Raw genomic sequence first — 13,886 nt, 5'->3', positions numbered from 1 at the left:
TACCGCCTGGTTCTACGCCCAAGGAGGGAAAGGCTTCCAGCGTTGTCCCTGGTAGTCTTGGTCCATCTCCCTGAGCACAGATCTGTAGCCATTCCTGCTCCCCTGGATTTCTGAGTCCAGCCGTGAACACCTGGCTTGGGCCTGAGGAATGAATCGTCTCAATCACAGGCAGGATGCTCCCAGGCCAGTTCATCCCTTCAGACCACGTCTGCGGTGGAGGTATGGAAGCATCTCCACCTCGGTTCCCGCGGGAGGGGCATTGGGTCTGTGATGGGCTCTAAGAACAGCCCACACGTTTGTTAGTTGGCCACCGTTATGGCCAAACACATAACTTGAAATTTTATTTTTGAGGTATAATTTATATAAAGTGAAATCTTAAGTGTTAAGTTAGAAAATTTTAAATTAATGTATATACTCAAGTAACGAGGATCCCTGTCAGGATGCGTAACATTTTCATCACCTCGAAAATTTCCCGGTAACCCTCCACCACAGACGCTGATCTGATCTCTAGCCCCATAGATAAGTTTTGCCTATTCTAAGAAGTTTATGTAAATGGAATGATGTAGTAGGAAGGACGTAGCTTTTGGTGTCTGGCTTCTTTTGGAGATTCACCCATGTTATATTATTAGTAGTTCTTTCCTTTTTATTGTTCCTTTTTTATTTTGATTGGTATTGCATTTTATGAATATACCACAATTTGGTGGTTATTGGGTTGTTCCAGTTTGGGGCTATGTTGAAAAAAGCTGTTATAAACATTCATGTACATGTTTTTGTGTGGATCTATGCTTTCATTTCTTTTGGGTAAATACTTAGGACGGAAATGGCTAGTAAATACCTAGAAGTGAAATTTCTGAACATATATTAAGTGTACAAGTTCTGACAATTAAGTTCGTGAACTTGTTGCACTGATGTTGCTAAACTTTTTTGATACCAGAAGGATTATTCATTATGAATTTGTACCAACTGGACAAACAAGTAACCAATTTTACTATTTGGAAGTGCTGAAAAGGCTGCGTGAAAAAGTTAGACGACCTGAACTTTTCGCCAACAATTTATGGCTCTTGCATCACAACAATGCACCAGCTCACATGGCACTGTCTGTGAGGGAGTTTTTAGCCAGTAAACAAATAAGTGTATTGGAACACCCTCCGTACTCACCTGATCTGGCCCCCAATGACTTCTTTTTTTACCCAAAGATAAAGGAAGACATTTTGATGACATTCAGGACATCAAGGGTAATACGATGACAGCTCTGATGGCCATTCCAGAAAAAGAGTTCCAAAATTGCTTTGAAGGGTGGACTAGGTGCTGGTGTCGGTGCATAGCTTCCCCAGGGTAGTACTTCGAAGGTGACCGTAGTGATATTCAATGATGAGATATGTAGCACTTTTTCTAGGATGAATTAGTGAACTTAATTAACTGTCCAACCACGTATGTTTAATTTTCTGAGAAGCTGCCAAATTTCAAAAGTGGTTGTATCATTTTACATTCCTACCAGCAATTTATAAGACTTCTGGTTACTCTCAACATTGGATGTTATCAATCTTTTTTTATCTTAGCTATTCTGATGGATGTATAGTGGTATTTCGTTGTAGTTTTAGTTTGCATTTCCCTAATAACTAATGATGTTGGGGACTTTTTCGTGTGATCATTGACCATTCGTGTATCTGTTCAAGTCTTTAGCCTATTTTCAAATACTGGGTTGCTTGCCTGTTTAGTGTCGAGTTGTGGGAGTTCTTTATATATTCTGGGTATATCCTCATTGTCATATACTGTACATGTGTTGGGAATGTTTTCTCCTACACTGTGGCTTACTACCTCATTTTCTTAACGGTGATTCTGATGAACAGGAGTTTTTAGTTCTGTTGAAGTTTGATTTATCATTTTTTCTTTTGTGACTAGTGCTTTCTATATCCTGTCTAAGAAATCTTTACTTATCCCAAGGTCGCAAACATCTTCTATGTTTTTTTTTCCTTTCTTAGAATCTGTATAATTTTAGTTTTTACATTTGGGCCGTGATCCGTTTGTAATTGATTGTTGAGTACGATAGAAGCTCAGGACTGAGGTTTACAGTTTTTTGTAGGGATCTCTAGACAGCACCATCCTTGAAGAAAAAGACATATTTCTTTCTCTGTTGAATTGCTATGGCACTCATCAAAAATCGCTTGACTATGTATGTGTGTGTGGGTCCAGTTCTGGACGCTATTCCATTGATCGCCTGCTTGTCCATATATTGGCCAATACCATGATGTATTGATTACATTCAATCCATGAACATGGCATATCTTTCTATTTATTTAGGTCTTCTTTAATTTTTCTCAGCAATATTTTATAGTCTTGCACATCTTGCATTACATTAGTTGCTAGTATTTTTAGTTTTTGGATACTATTGTAAGTAAAATTTTAAAATTTCCCAATAGTTTTTACGAGTTTATACAATTGATTTTTATGTATTCATCTTGTATTCTGTGACATTGCCAAATTCACTTGTAGTTCTAGTTGTTTTCTACATTCACAATAATGTTATCTGTGAATAAAGACAGCTTTACTTCTTCCTTTCCAATTTGTATGCCTTTGTTTTTCTTGTACGTGCCCTGGCTGGGACTTCTAATACAATATAGAATAGCAGTGGTGACAGCAGAACAAGACAGGGTTTGTAGCTGAGGTTTTGTTTTTGGGAGGCCATTCTTTCTGGAGGAATGAGGAGCTGTGATTTACACTTTTTAAAAAATTCCTCTGGTTGCCTTGGAAGACTTGTAGGGACAAAAGTGGAAGCAGGGAGACCAATAAGAAGGCTGCAGAATTCTGAGTGAGGGAGGGAGGTGGTTGGCCTGGGATGATGGGACATCTGGAGGGTATGTAGGCTCAGAATCATAGAACTCACTGTGGAGTGGATGTGGGGAAGGTGAGAGGCACCAAGGATGACTGTTGGAGTGTTGCCTTGAGCTGCCGGGGAGATGGAGGGACTGTTTCTTAAGACGAGGAGAGTTTGGGTGGGGGTGTGTGTGCACCTTTGGCCACTTTCATTTCAAGATACTATTAGCCTTCCAAGTTGTCAGGAAGGCAGCCGGAGTGCTGGAGCCTGAGGCACAGCTTTTGGGGACATCATGATTTAAATGGAATCCAAAGCCACAAGACCAGACAAGAGGGAAGAAAAAGTGAAGAGGGTTGAAAAGGAGACAATCCTGGGGCAGAGGTTGGGGAGACATGCAGGAGCTAGGAAAGTAGACCGAGAGGGATCGGTGAGGTAGGAGGGAAACCAAAAGAGTATCTCTTTTGGGAAGTCTCTCAAAGCACGTGTTCCACGAGAGGGATGCTCACCGTATTGGACGTCACTAAGCAGGAAAAGTAGGACAAGCACAGAGAAACAGCCGTCATATTTTCCATCACAGACAGCCTTGGTGGCCTTAATATGGGCATTTCGTGGAGTGAGAGGGCTGGAAGACCCACGGGAGGGGTGGGAGCTGTAGATACGGAAGTGGCGGCAGTGAGTACAGTGAAGGGGAATGGCAGCCTTGCTCCAAGCACCCCGTAAGGAGCCGTAGGCGCCTGCCGAGAGACCAAAGCCCTCCAGCCGTGGGGAAAGAGGTAAATGGACCCTGTGCTCTGGAAGTCAGGGCCTGGGCCGGCCAGGGTGGATGCGTAGACAAGGCAGGCTGGGGAGAGAGGAGAGGATGAAGCAGACACAGGAACCATGGCCAGTGCTGTCCCTGGCTCTCCATCACAAGAACCCGGCTCCAAGAAACCCTCCCTGCTCAGTACCAGGAGGGATGAGCGCCAAGCAGGGAGGGCGGGTAGGCTGCAGAGAGCAGGGCAGCAGAGCTGGTGCCACCCCGCTCCCTGTCCTGTCTAGGTGCGCTCTATTCCTGAGGAAGCCGTACCGCTTTACACGTGTACGGTTGTTATAAAAGCAACACATACTCATTGGGAAATTGCAGAAAAGAGGAAAACTTCATTTCTTGGTATATTTTACTCTACGTGCACTTGTTCTTGCATAATTGTAACTATGCTGTGAACAGAGTTGTGGGCCTGATGATTTTTCCCTGAATGCTGCATAATAGACATTCTCCACGTTGGTATATGGCTTTCATTGTTATTGGTTGTATAAAATTGCATAGGTAATGCCCCATGTTCAATGAATTCATTCCCTACTGGTGGTATTTGGGTTACTTCCAATATTTATAGTCAATATTGCATCGATATCTATGTGGGTAGAGCTCTGCCTTGATCCCTTTTCACAGAACTAACATTTTGGGGTTTGGGATACCCATTTGCCATATTACTTGGGTGAGGGTCAACTAGACCCACCCCACTGAGAAACACCACATGCACATATTCCTAACTGCCTGTACGCTGTCATTTAAATTTTCTTTTTATTTGATGGGCCACAGAAGGGGTCTCCTCCTAGCTTCAATCTGTCTTTCTTTGATGGTTAGAGAAGCTGCTCATTTTCGCATTTGTTCATTTACTGGTTCTATTTCCCCTCATGAGAGGGAGCTGATCCTATCAAGTGAGCCATACTTGTACCTTTCCCAGTGGGTTCTTCCAGCAGCTCACCAGGCCCTGTCAGGGCTGTCCTCACCCACTACAGCAATCCAAGGTCAAACTTTTGTGTCTTCCTGGACTATCTCCTCCTCCTTTGCCAACCAGTTTCCTGAAGGCTTCATGTGGTTCCTGCCGCCCAGTTTTTAGTGCCACTTCCTCAGGCCAGAGCCACATCCTGACGTTAGGGAACCATGGAACTGTCACAGCAGCCTCTCAGCATGCCCTGCAGCTTCTCCTCTATGCCATCTTGGACTCTGCCCCTGGTTACTTCCCCTGGACCTGGCAGAGCCTTTGGAAAACGTGGCTTGACTGACTGGCCAATCTATTCTCTACTGACTGCTAGGAATTCTCTGTCATCTGTCTTCACCCACCTGCCACCTCTCCCAAGTAATTCTTGGGCTCTGGCCATGTCGCTGCTTCCTACACGTCTTGCTTCTCTCTGTGATTTGGTTCATGAGACCTCCCCCAAGAGTGCACCCCTTTACTCCTGAGCCTTGTTCAACCAGACCCATCCTCTGAGACTTTGCCTCCTCAGCCAAGCTTTCCTGGATCTTTCTGGCCCATTTGTCCTTCCTGTCTCTGAATGTCTGTAGCATTTATAGTATACAGAGGCTGAGAAGGCCCTCAGTAACTAGTCCCCTTTCCCTCATCCAACTTCTGAACAAGTCGAGAGATAAAAACCCAGATGGAGACAAATGATGGAGGCTGGGGTGGGGGAGGAAGCAGCTTAATATGAAGCCAACTTGGCCTGTGAACTGAGCCCGGAGTTAGGCTGACGTCCTCCCTGCCGCCCTCAGTCTCACTGCTCTGGGTGAGTGGTGCCTGGGATACCACAGCCAGTGGACATCAGCACACGGATGGGAGCATCAGGAGTGAGAGGCCCACCCCTTCCTCCACAGGCCGTACCCCAGGGAGAAAGGCTGAATCCTGTCTGGGATTCTTACCTAGTGACTTCTGTGGGTTTGGTTGCTTCAACTCCACCATGAGCTCCTTAAGGCTAAGGCATGCGCAGCTTCTTATCCTCGCAGTGCCTTCAAGTGGGAAAGAGGACTTGCTCTTAGCAAGCCCCTCCTCTTCCGTGCACACCCCCCACCCCCCCAGCCAAGTCTGAAATTCTGTTCTGAGGTCCTCATTTCTCTGCCGATGCAGGCCTGCGTAGACGGTGACTTTATGGGAGCAGGCAAGGGGGTAACCACTGTCATTCGCTCAGGCCTTGGTCAGGAGGGTACAGGCCCTTTCCTGAGAGCAGGCTTCCATGGGGGTACAGGGCAAGGGGGCACAATTACGTTTGGTGCCCTTGTACTAGGAGAGAGAGCTGAGTCAAACAAGTGGTTGGAATGGCACAAACAAACTGCTTAACTCACGATTGTGCCAAGAGCTTCCTTTGGGCCTTTAGGGGCCTCACCAGTGAATGATTGGATCATCCAAAGCCTGGAGGATTAGTTATATTTCCAGCTGGGCAGGGGGTTCCACGGACAGAGCCAGCTCACAAACTCCAGTGCGCCACTGGCTGCTGCTTTCTCGAGGACTCTGAGCCCTCACACAATTTGGAGCCCACCTGGTATGCCTGGATTCCAGAGCTGTGGGCGCACACACACATCATCGCACCACGTGGAGTTAGAAAAAGAGTTCTCTAAAAATAACCACCGAGGAATATTTAATTTGATAGCAAGACTGTGACTAATGCACGAAACAGAGAGAGTCTGTGTGACAAGGCCCAGTACAATAATGGGGAGAAATTCACGTTTGACCTTTAAACCAGTGCAAAATAAAACAGATCTAAGCCTTGGCAGCTGACGACACTGTGGCTCTAGGGAAACTGGCCCTGAGCAGGGGATATGATGCTAATGGAGGAGAACTGACGGGATATGCGGTTCTCAAGGAATCATGGAAATAGCTCCGGGAAATCAATACCTTTTGGTGTTAAATAGAGAGAAGGGGCTGGCGCTGAGTTGAGTGCTGGCTGGTGAGAGGCGGACGCAGGAGGCCAGCCCAGCTGGACGGGGTGACTGAATCAGCTCTCACAGGCTGGCTCAGAGAATAAGCAGGTTCCCCAAATGCAAGAAGACCCAGACCTTCTGGGAAGCAAGCTGCGCTGGTGGGTAGGGGAGCAAGGTCCCAATGTTGAGTGAACATCGACCTGTGCTCAGTCTGTGTTGAGAGCTTGCTGGCATCATCCTCATAAGCATCCCTGATGTAGAAGCTGTTATTCCCACTGGTCAGAGGAGAAAACTGGTCAGAGAGATTCAGCCACTTGCCTGGGGTCACCCAGCTGGGAAATATCTGGAGCAGGATGTGAACTCACAGAGTTCAAGCTCTATTCACTGTTGCTAGGTCACGTAAAACTTGAAAAAGGCCAAGGGCTGGCAGTAGCCTAGACTGACAGGCTGGGGTGGGGTTGGTGGCAGGTGGAGCGCCGGTTGTGGTTATAGCAGGAGGCACCTGGTGACAGGTTCTTATGAAAAATCGCCAGGGCTCCGGGTATGGCAGGTTTCCGGGTCACGATCACCTCCCGGATCGTTCCATACTTCATGACTGCGTGTTATAAATTCTGATCCGTCACCCTCAGTGCTAATTGGAGAACAAAATAGTCTCCATTTCTTAGAGTTGCATTTCTCAGTGGCAACAGGGCAAGTACTGGTCCTGCTGCTCCAGGGTCAGGGTCCTGCATGTTCTGAGTACACATCTAAGGTGTGCTCTCAGGAAACAATTCTTTAAAGATTTCTTTTTTGCACCCTCTACTCAACGTTTCTCTAGGAAGAGGTTAGCAGTGGTCCCTGATTAGATTCAGGGCCAGTTGTTTCTTGGCATGTTTGGTGCTATTCTTTCTCTAGACCCTTAACATGGCAGGAATGTGTCTGACAAGCAAGGTTTTGAGATGGCAGTCGAAGGAGTAGGGCCCAGAACCCTTCCTAGACCCTGGAGAGTTGGTTCTGTCTTGCCCTCTGAGCCTGGGAGATGAGGGCGCAGCCCATGCTTGGGTGTGCCATCCTGAGAATCAAGGAAGGACTGGCTCAGAAAGGAGAGGGAAGCCTGGTGTGGTCCTGGGTGAGGAGTGGTTCTGCACAGCCTTAGTTGGGTGCTTGGAGAATTGGGGAAGGTGCAGTGGTGCCTCTGAGTCCAGCACTCAAGAGGATGGGCCTTTGCCTAGGTTGTTCCAGCAACTAGCCCCAGGATCTCCTCGAAGGGTCTGTTTGAGGGGCCTGGTCTTACATCTCTCCTCTCTCCTTCTGACCCAAGGTCTGGCAATGGTTGCTGCCCCAATGTCATGGGACTTAGCAAAGCCCCAAGACCTGGCCCTGCCACCCACTCCAGCCATATCTCTCCCCACTGTCCACTTACTTGTTTGCTCACTCGTCATACCCTGGTCACACTGGCCTTTTCCTAACTCAGACACATCAAGCTTCTTTCTCACCAGAACTACTTCCCCAAATGCTGCTCCCTCTGCCTAGAGAACTTTCTCTCCCTTTTCTGACTGATTAATCTGCATTGTCAGGTTCCAGTTTAAGCATCGTTTCCTCCAAGAAGTCTTCCCTGACTTACCAAACTAGGTCAGGCCCCTTGGCGGACGCTCCCTTTGTACGCTGTATTCTTCTGTCCTAGTACTTATGTCTTTAATTAGAGATTCGCTTGTGTGATAATTGGTTCAACGTCTCTTCCCCCCAACTCGATGGTAAACTCTTTGACAGGAAATACAGTGAACATTTTCTGCTCTGGACCTGGTCCATAATAGGTGCTCAATAAATACATAGTGAATGAATGATTAAAATTTCCCACACTTCAAGGTGAAAAGCATGAGGAGCTGGTGGGAGCAAAGTCTCAGTTCCCTTTCTAGTCCCAGCCCTAGAGCAATTCAGAGATGGGGTAGGTGGTGCTACACCAAATGCCAAACGCCCAACGAACAGGCTTTGTTTTGCACTTAAGTGAATTGCTGAAGGCATTGCAGTTGGTTGCTTTTTATGTGTAGAGAAATTACCTCTGTCCTGATTTGCAATATCTGTGCTATTTTGGGCTGTTTTTCTCCTTTGGGCCTATTTGTATTGGAGCAATAATTTTACCATTTGGCTACTCAGAGGCCCAATTAATATTACAAATATGGTCCCATAAAATTCACTTCTTGACATTAGAACGTTTTGTTGCTAATTACTCTCCAAGGTTTTTAATTTCAATTCCTCCTCAGTGACTTAGTGCAGACATTCAAGGGCACAGTTATTTCCCCCAAGGGAAAAGAGAACTAAGTAATGCCAAGTTTCTGTCTACTTGCCCTTCCTGCCAGGGGGTATCTTGTTTTTTATTTGATCTCCTCCCATTTTCCTGGAAACAAACAACAAACAAAAACTATATTGGAACAAAGGTATAAATTTATGGAAAAACACCCCACTCATTTGCTAATATATTCTTTCAAGCAATGTTTACTGAGCACCTGCTATGTGTCAGTTCCTGTGTGCTAGGCACTGAGGATGCCAAAAAAAAATAAAAAAAAAAAGAAAAAAAAATGCAGCGTGTCAGTGTCTCCAGGTAGCTCACAGTCTTGAACGGGCAGGAAGGCAGTGCTGAGGAGTCTGTGACATATCTGGGGTGCTTCTCACAAGAGGGCTTGGTAGTTATGGCCCATCCAGAAGTGCCACAGCAGTCTCCAGCGGTTGAAATCAGGGAAGCTTTGGTCACTTCTCATTTGAAAGACCCTGGCTAACTGCAAGGAATCTGCATTTTAATATTTTGAATGGGTTGATAAAATAGGAACAGATGACTAAAGTTTGTCATTTTAGGGAAAATAATGAAATATTGTACTGCTTAATCTGTCTATTTTTCACACTCTTCCCTATCCCCTCCCCACTGCAAAGATATTCAGACGCAATAACATTTAAAGCAAAATACTATCTTCTTAGTCACGTAGATCTCTTCACCTGAAAGGACCCTAACATCGTCAGCCATCTCTGTGTTAACCTATTCTGTTAACCCTTTATTCCAATGTTGTCTCCTGAGAGGTGTTGCTTTGGGGGAACATAAGGGGTGGTGGTGAAGTGAGACTAGCTTGGGTGTCTCTCGCCATGAAGAAAACTAGCTCCGTAGATGCATTATTAACAAAAGCAGACCCACTCGTACAGGAATCCAACAGGGCAGAGATGAGTTGGGTACCCCATGTTCCCAAGCCACCTATCTACCTGCCCTTGGGCTGCACATGGGCATAAGGTCCAGCTCCAGGCAACTCCTGATCAAGAGGAGGCAAAATGTCATTCCTATTACCTGCACTTTGCCTGGACCTGCCTCTACCCCCACTGCATTTCTCTGAAGCTTTTCCACTTTTATGCTTGGACAGAGCATCAGAAGAGACCAAGCGCTGGGAGAGGGAAGTGAGTGTTGCTCTGGCACCGTGGCCAGAAACTCCCGGGAGAAAGAGGCCCTTGCCTACAGCTTGCTGACTTCAGTAGCAGGAGCCTCTCGGATGCTCCTGAATAAACATCACATTTGTGGCCACACGTTGTTTTATGAGCTGAGTCATCAGACTGGCTGACTCCTTAAACGCTGCTGTCTGATTCTCCAGGCAGCAGAAAACAAGGAGAGGAGATATGAAGTGTAGCTCATTCAGCTTTGTAGAGGGCCACTCTCATTTGCCAAAGGTGATGAGGGATTTATCCTTCTGGAATTTGCTTTTGTTAAAAAATGGTTAATTAACTTAAGTTCCATTTAAGAGAAAAAGATGACGCTATCTGCATTATTTACAAAATCTGTTTGGCTATGGATTATTTTTAATAGCCACCAAGCTTAAAGAATTTTCTGCTGAAAATTTGATTCCTTCCTCACTCATCAAGTTATAATTTATCATCTAAGGTAATGAGTTCAACCCCAAAGTAACAGTGACATGTTAAGCCAAACTGTTTGTTCCTTAGATAAATTGCTCCACCATGCTTATCTTTTATATAGCTACTCAATAAGTTGTCTCAATGGCTTTTTAATTAAAACCAATGTGCCTATATCAAGGAAATTTACTCTAATTAACTCAAGTTTCTGAATGTGGAGATTTGTGACTTGCTGAAGTAAATTTCTCAGTACTTTTTTCCAACCAATTTCATCATGGTGTCAGGAAACATACAGGCAGGTCATTCACCCAAGAATATAATGTTGAATTCCTGTTAGGTGGCAGGCACTACGTTAGTTTCTGGGTGGGGTAAAAACAAATGAAGAGCAGTCTTTGTCACTGAAGAAGGAAATAGATATTTGTCAATGTGCAAGGTGGCTATATTTGATCTCTTGGAGGAGGGTGGGATAAGTGCTCCTGGAAAGATCCTCACTGGAGAGCAAAACCCCTCAGCCCAGGGCAGTTGGGGAAGCTTTCCTGGAGAAGTGCCCCTTAAGTTAGGAGGCTCCATGTTTCAAGAGAGGAGAGTACACCGTCTGAGGGATACTGTAGGCAAAGGTCCATCCAGAGCCATGGAATAGCCAATGCCTGTGTCTGGAGTGGGGATGGTCCTGGGGACTTCTGGGAGAGCAGTTTCCAGGAGGTGACAGGGTCAGGAAACAGAACTTTGGGGACTGAGAGTCAAATAAATTGCATTGAAATAAAGGGATCTGGAGTGGATGATCCACCCCTGAAGTCAGAAAGAGAGAGGAGAAAGAGAGAGGGAATGGGGCATGAGAGTACCGACAGGGCAGGTGTTTCTGGGACCACAGTGGGAGCCTGTGGAGAACAGAGTAAAAACGGGGGACAGGGAACAAGATGCAGTGGGTTCCTGGGGATCCTGAGGAGCAATCCATGAACTTGGGTCGTGGTGAGAACATAAGGAAAAGTGGATGGAAAGGAGGGGAGGACAGGTCACTGAGGGTCCTGATTTTCAGAGTCAGGCTGGAGGTCAGCTCACATGCTGGGAGGCGTGTGTATGAGAGGGTGAGAGCCGACTGAGAGCTTCACTCAGTCGGGTGGATTGAGAGTCTGAGGAAGGGCTCAGAGCAGATGCTGTGGGAACAGGAGAGCAGGTGCACAGTCCTGCTGAAGGCTGATTCTCCACGACGCGTGCTATGCCCTTTTGCTTCACCTCAAGAAAGCAATCTAAATTTAGTACAAACCGCAAGACTGTAGGAGTCTGGGACTTATCAGATGCCCTCTCACCCCTGAGCTGAGGGGTGCAGTCGTGGATTGGGACTGTCTTTGTCTGGGGAAGCTGTCATCTAAGATGGATTCAGACTGGGAACAAGAGAGGAAACTGTGGGAAAACCGGTCCTTAGGCTCTGAGACTGTCATCACATACATTACCTAATGGAGTGAACTAGAGGATGAAATAAGTGTTTTAAGGCTGTTCAGAAGGTCTGTGTGACATGGCCCCACTTGTTGGATAGCTCCCTGGAGAAAATTTTGTGGGAATGTGGTTTCATTCCATGGTACACATTCCATGGTGGTCATTGGTAAGGGGTCTATCGTCCTTATTTAGCTACATAAATACGGACATCTCTTTTATTGTGTTCTTGGACCCACAGAAAAAAGTATCTAGCTATTGAGAAAGTCATTTACAGAACTTTTCTGGGGGAAGGAGTGGGCAGCCTTCATTGGTGGGAGGAGGAGTCTATAGGTCAGGAGCTGGGAGTCTGTGGCAATACAGTAGTCCCCCCTTATCCATGGTTTTGCTTTCCACAGTTTAAGTTACCCACCATCAACCACAATACGAAAATATTAAGTGGAAAATTCCAGAAATAAACAATTCATAGATTTTTCAATTGCATGCCGTTCTGAGTAGCATGACGGAATTCTGCTCGGGACGTGACTCAGCCCTTTCTCCAGTGTATATCCACACTGTATACACTCTCTGTCTGTTAGTCATTTGTAGCTGTCTTTGTTATCATGTCAGCTGTTGTGGTATCGCAGTGCTTATGTCCAAATAACCTTTATTTTATTTAATAATGCCCCCAAAGTGCAAGAGTAGTGAAATTGGCAATTTGGGTATGCCAAAGAGAAGCTGTAAAGTGCTTCCTTTAAATGGAAAGGTATGTATGTATAGGAAAACACATAGGGTTTTATACTATACGTGACTTCAGGCATCCACTGGGGGTCTTGGAATGTATCTTTCATGAATAATGAGAATAATGGGGGGCTGTAATCCAGGTGAACACAAGCCTGGGAGGAGTAACCAATCATAAAGGAGATCATGAAAGAAGAATCAACAAGATTTGATTACCAAGATATTTCTGTTTTAGTTTTGCACCCTACTCAACAAGTGTGTGTCAGGTGCTAGGCTGGGTGCTTGGACCAGAAAGATGACATTTGCCATTTGGGAGCTGACAGTCTTATGGAATAAGACACAAATGCACACAGCTGGAATCCCAGGCAACAGATGGAAGGATCCATTCTGCTAGCTGTAGGTTCGGGGAGGTTTCCTGGAGGTGAGGCTCTGAGCTGGGCTTTGAAGAGTGGAGGGTGTCCAAGAGTGATAGTGAGGGATGACACCAGGGTTTTGACTTGGTAGTGCTGGTGACAGAAATAGATGGATCTGTTGGGATTAGGGCTGGGAACAACCTGTCGTCCAGATGTAGGCCGAAAGGAAAAGTCCTGCAGTTGCAAGGACTATCCTGGTCTTTGATGAGTGGTTGACCTAAGGATCACCAGGTGATATTTGTAGGAATAAGGGTGAACAGATTGTTAGGGAGGAGAGAAAGGAGGAAAGTTTTGGGACCGAACCAGAAACTCAGAACGGCCTGGAACGCAGAGACCCAGGAGCAGCAGAGGCGGTGCCCAGGACAGGAACCCCTGACCCCAAGGAGAAGTGCTTCCTTACTAGGAAGGCTACTGTGATTGTTCAGGCCCCAAACATCTACCAAGCAGACCAACTCAGCGAAACAAGGACTAAAAAGACGTCAGTAGCTTCCACCTAGCAGGTGTCCAAGAGACCCAAGAGTCAGGGGCACGAATATGCCCCACCTGGTTCTCCCGCGGCAACCCCACCCCATGGGTCCCGGCGATGCGCAGGATGGTTCCCCGGACCTTTCCCGGGATGGGGCCGTGACAATGCTATCGGTGACACGGGGATGGCTCTGAAAACGGTTTCATTTCCTCCCTTCTGGGCTCTCCTCTTCTGGCCAGGGGCCCCGCGGCGATCTCGGCGTGCCTGGCAGGAGGCACTGGACGTGGAAGCCGTGGGGCCCGACGGCGTCCCACCTGCCCCGGGTCGCCTCCTCTAGCGCTCGCTGTCGCCAAGGGCTCTGGGTCCGCGGAAGAGTCAGTGCTGACCGCGGCCTGGCCATCCAATCGCTTCTCGCATATTTCCCTCCGCTGGCGCGCGGCGGCGGCGCGTGGGCTCGCGCGCGGGCTCGGGCGGCGCGAGCCCGGGCAGCGCGAGCCCCCGCGCGCCGGG

Source organism: Rhinolophus sinicus, linkage group LG10, assembly GCF_036562045.2.
Source record: "Rhinolophus sinicus isolate RSC01 linkage group LG10, ASM3656204v1, whole genome shotgun sequence".
Classification (NCBI taxonomy): Eukaryota; Metazoa; Chordata; class Mammalia; order Chiroptera; family Rhinolophidae; genus Rhinolophus; species Rhinolophus sinicus.
The sequence above is the reverse complement of the archived record's forward strand: the minus strand, read 5'-3'. Positions refer to the sequence as shown.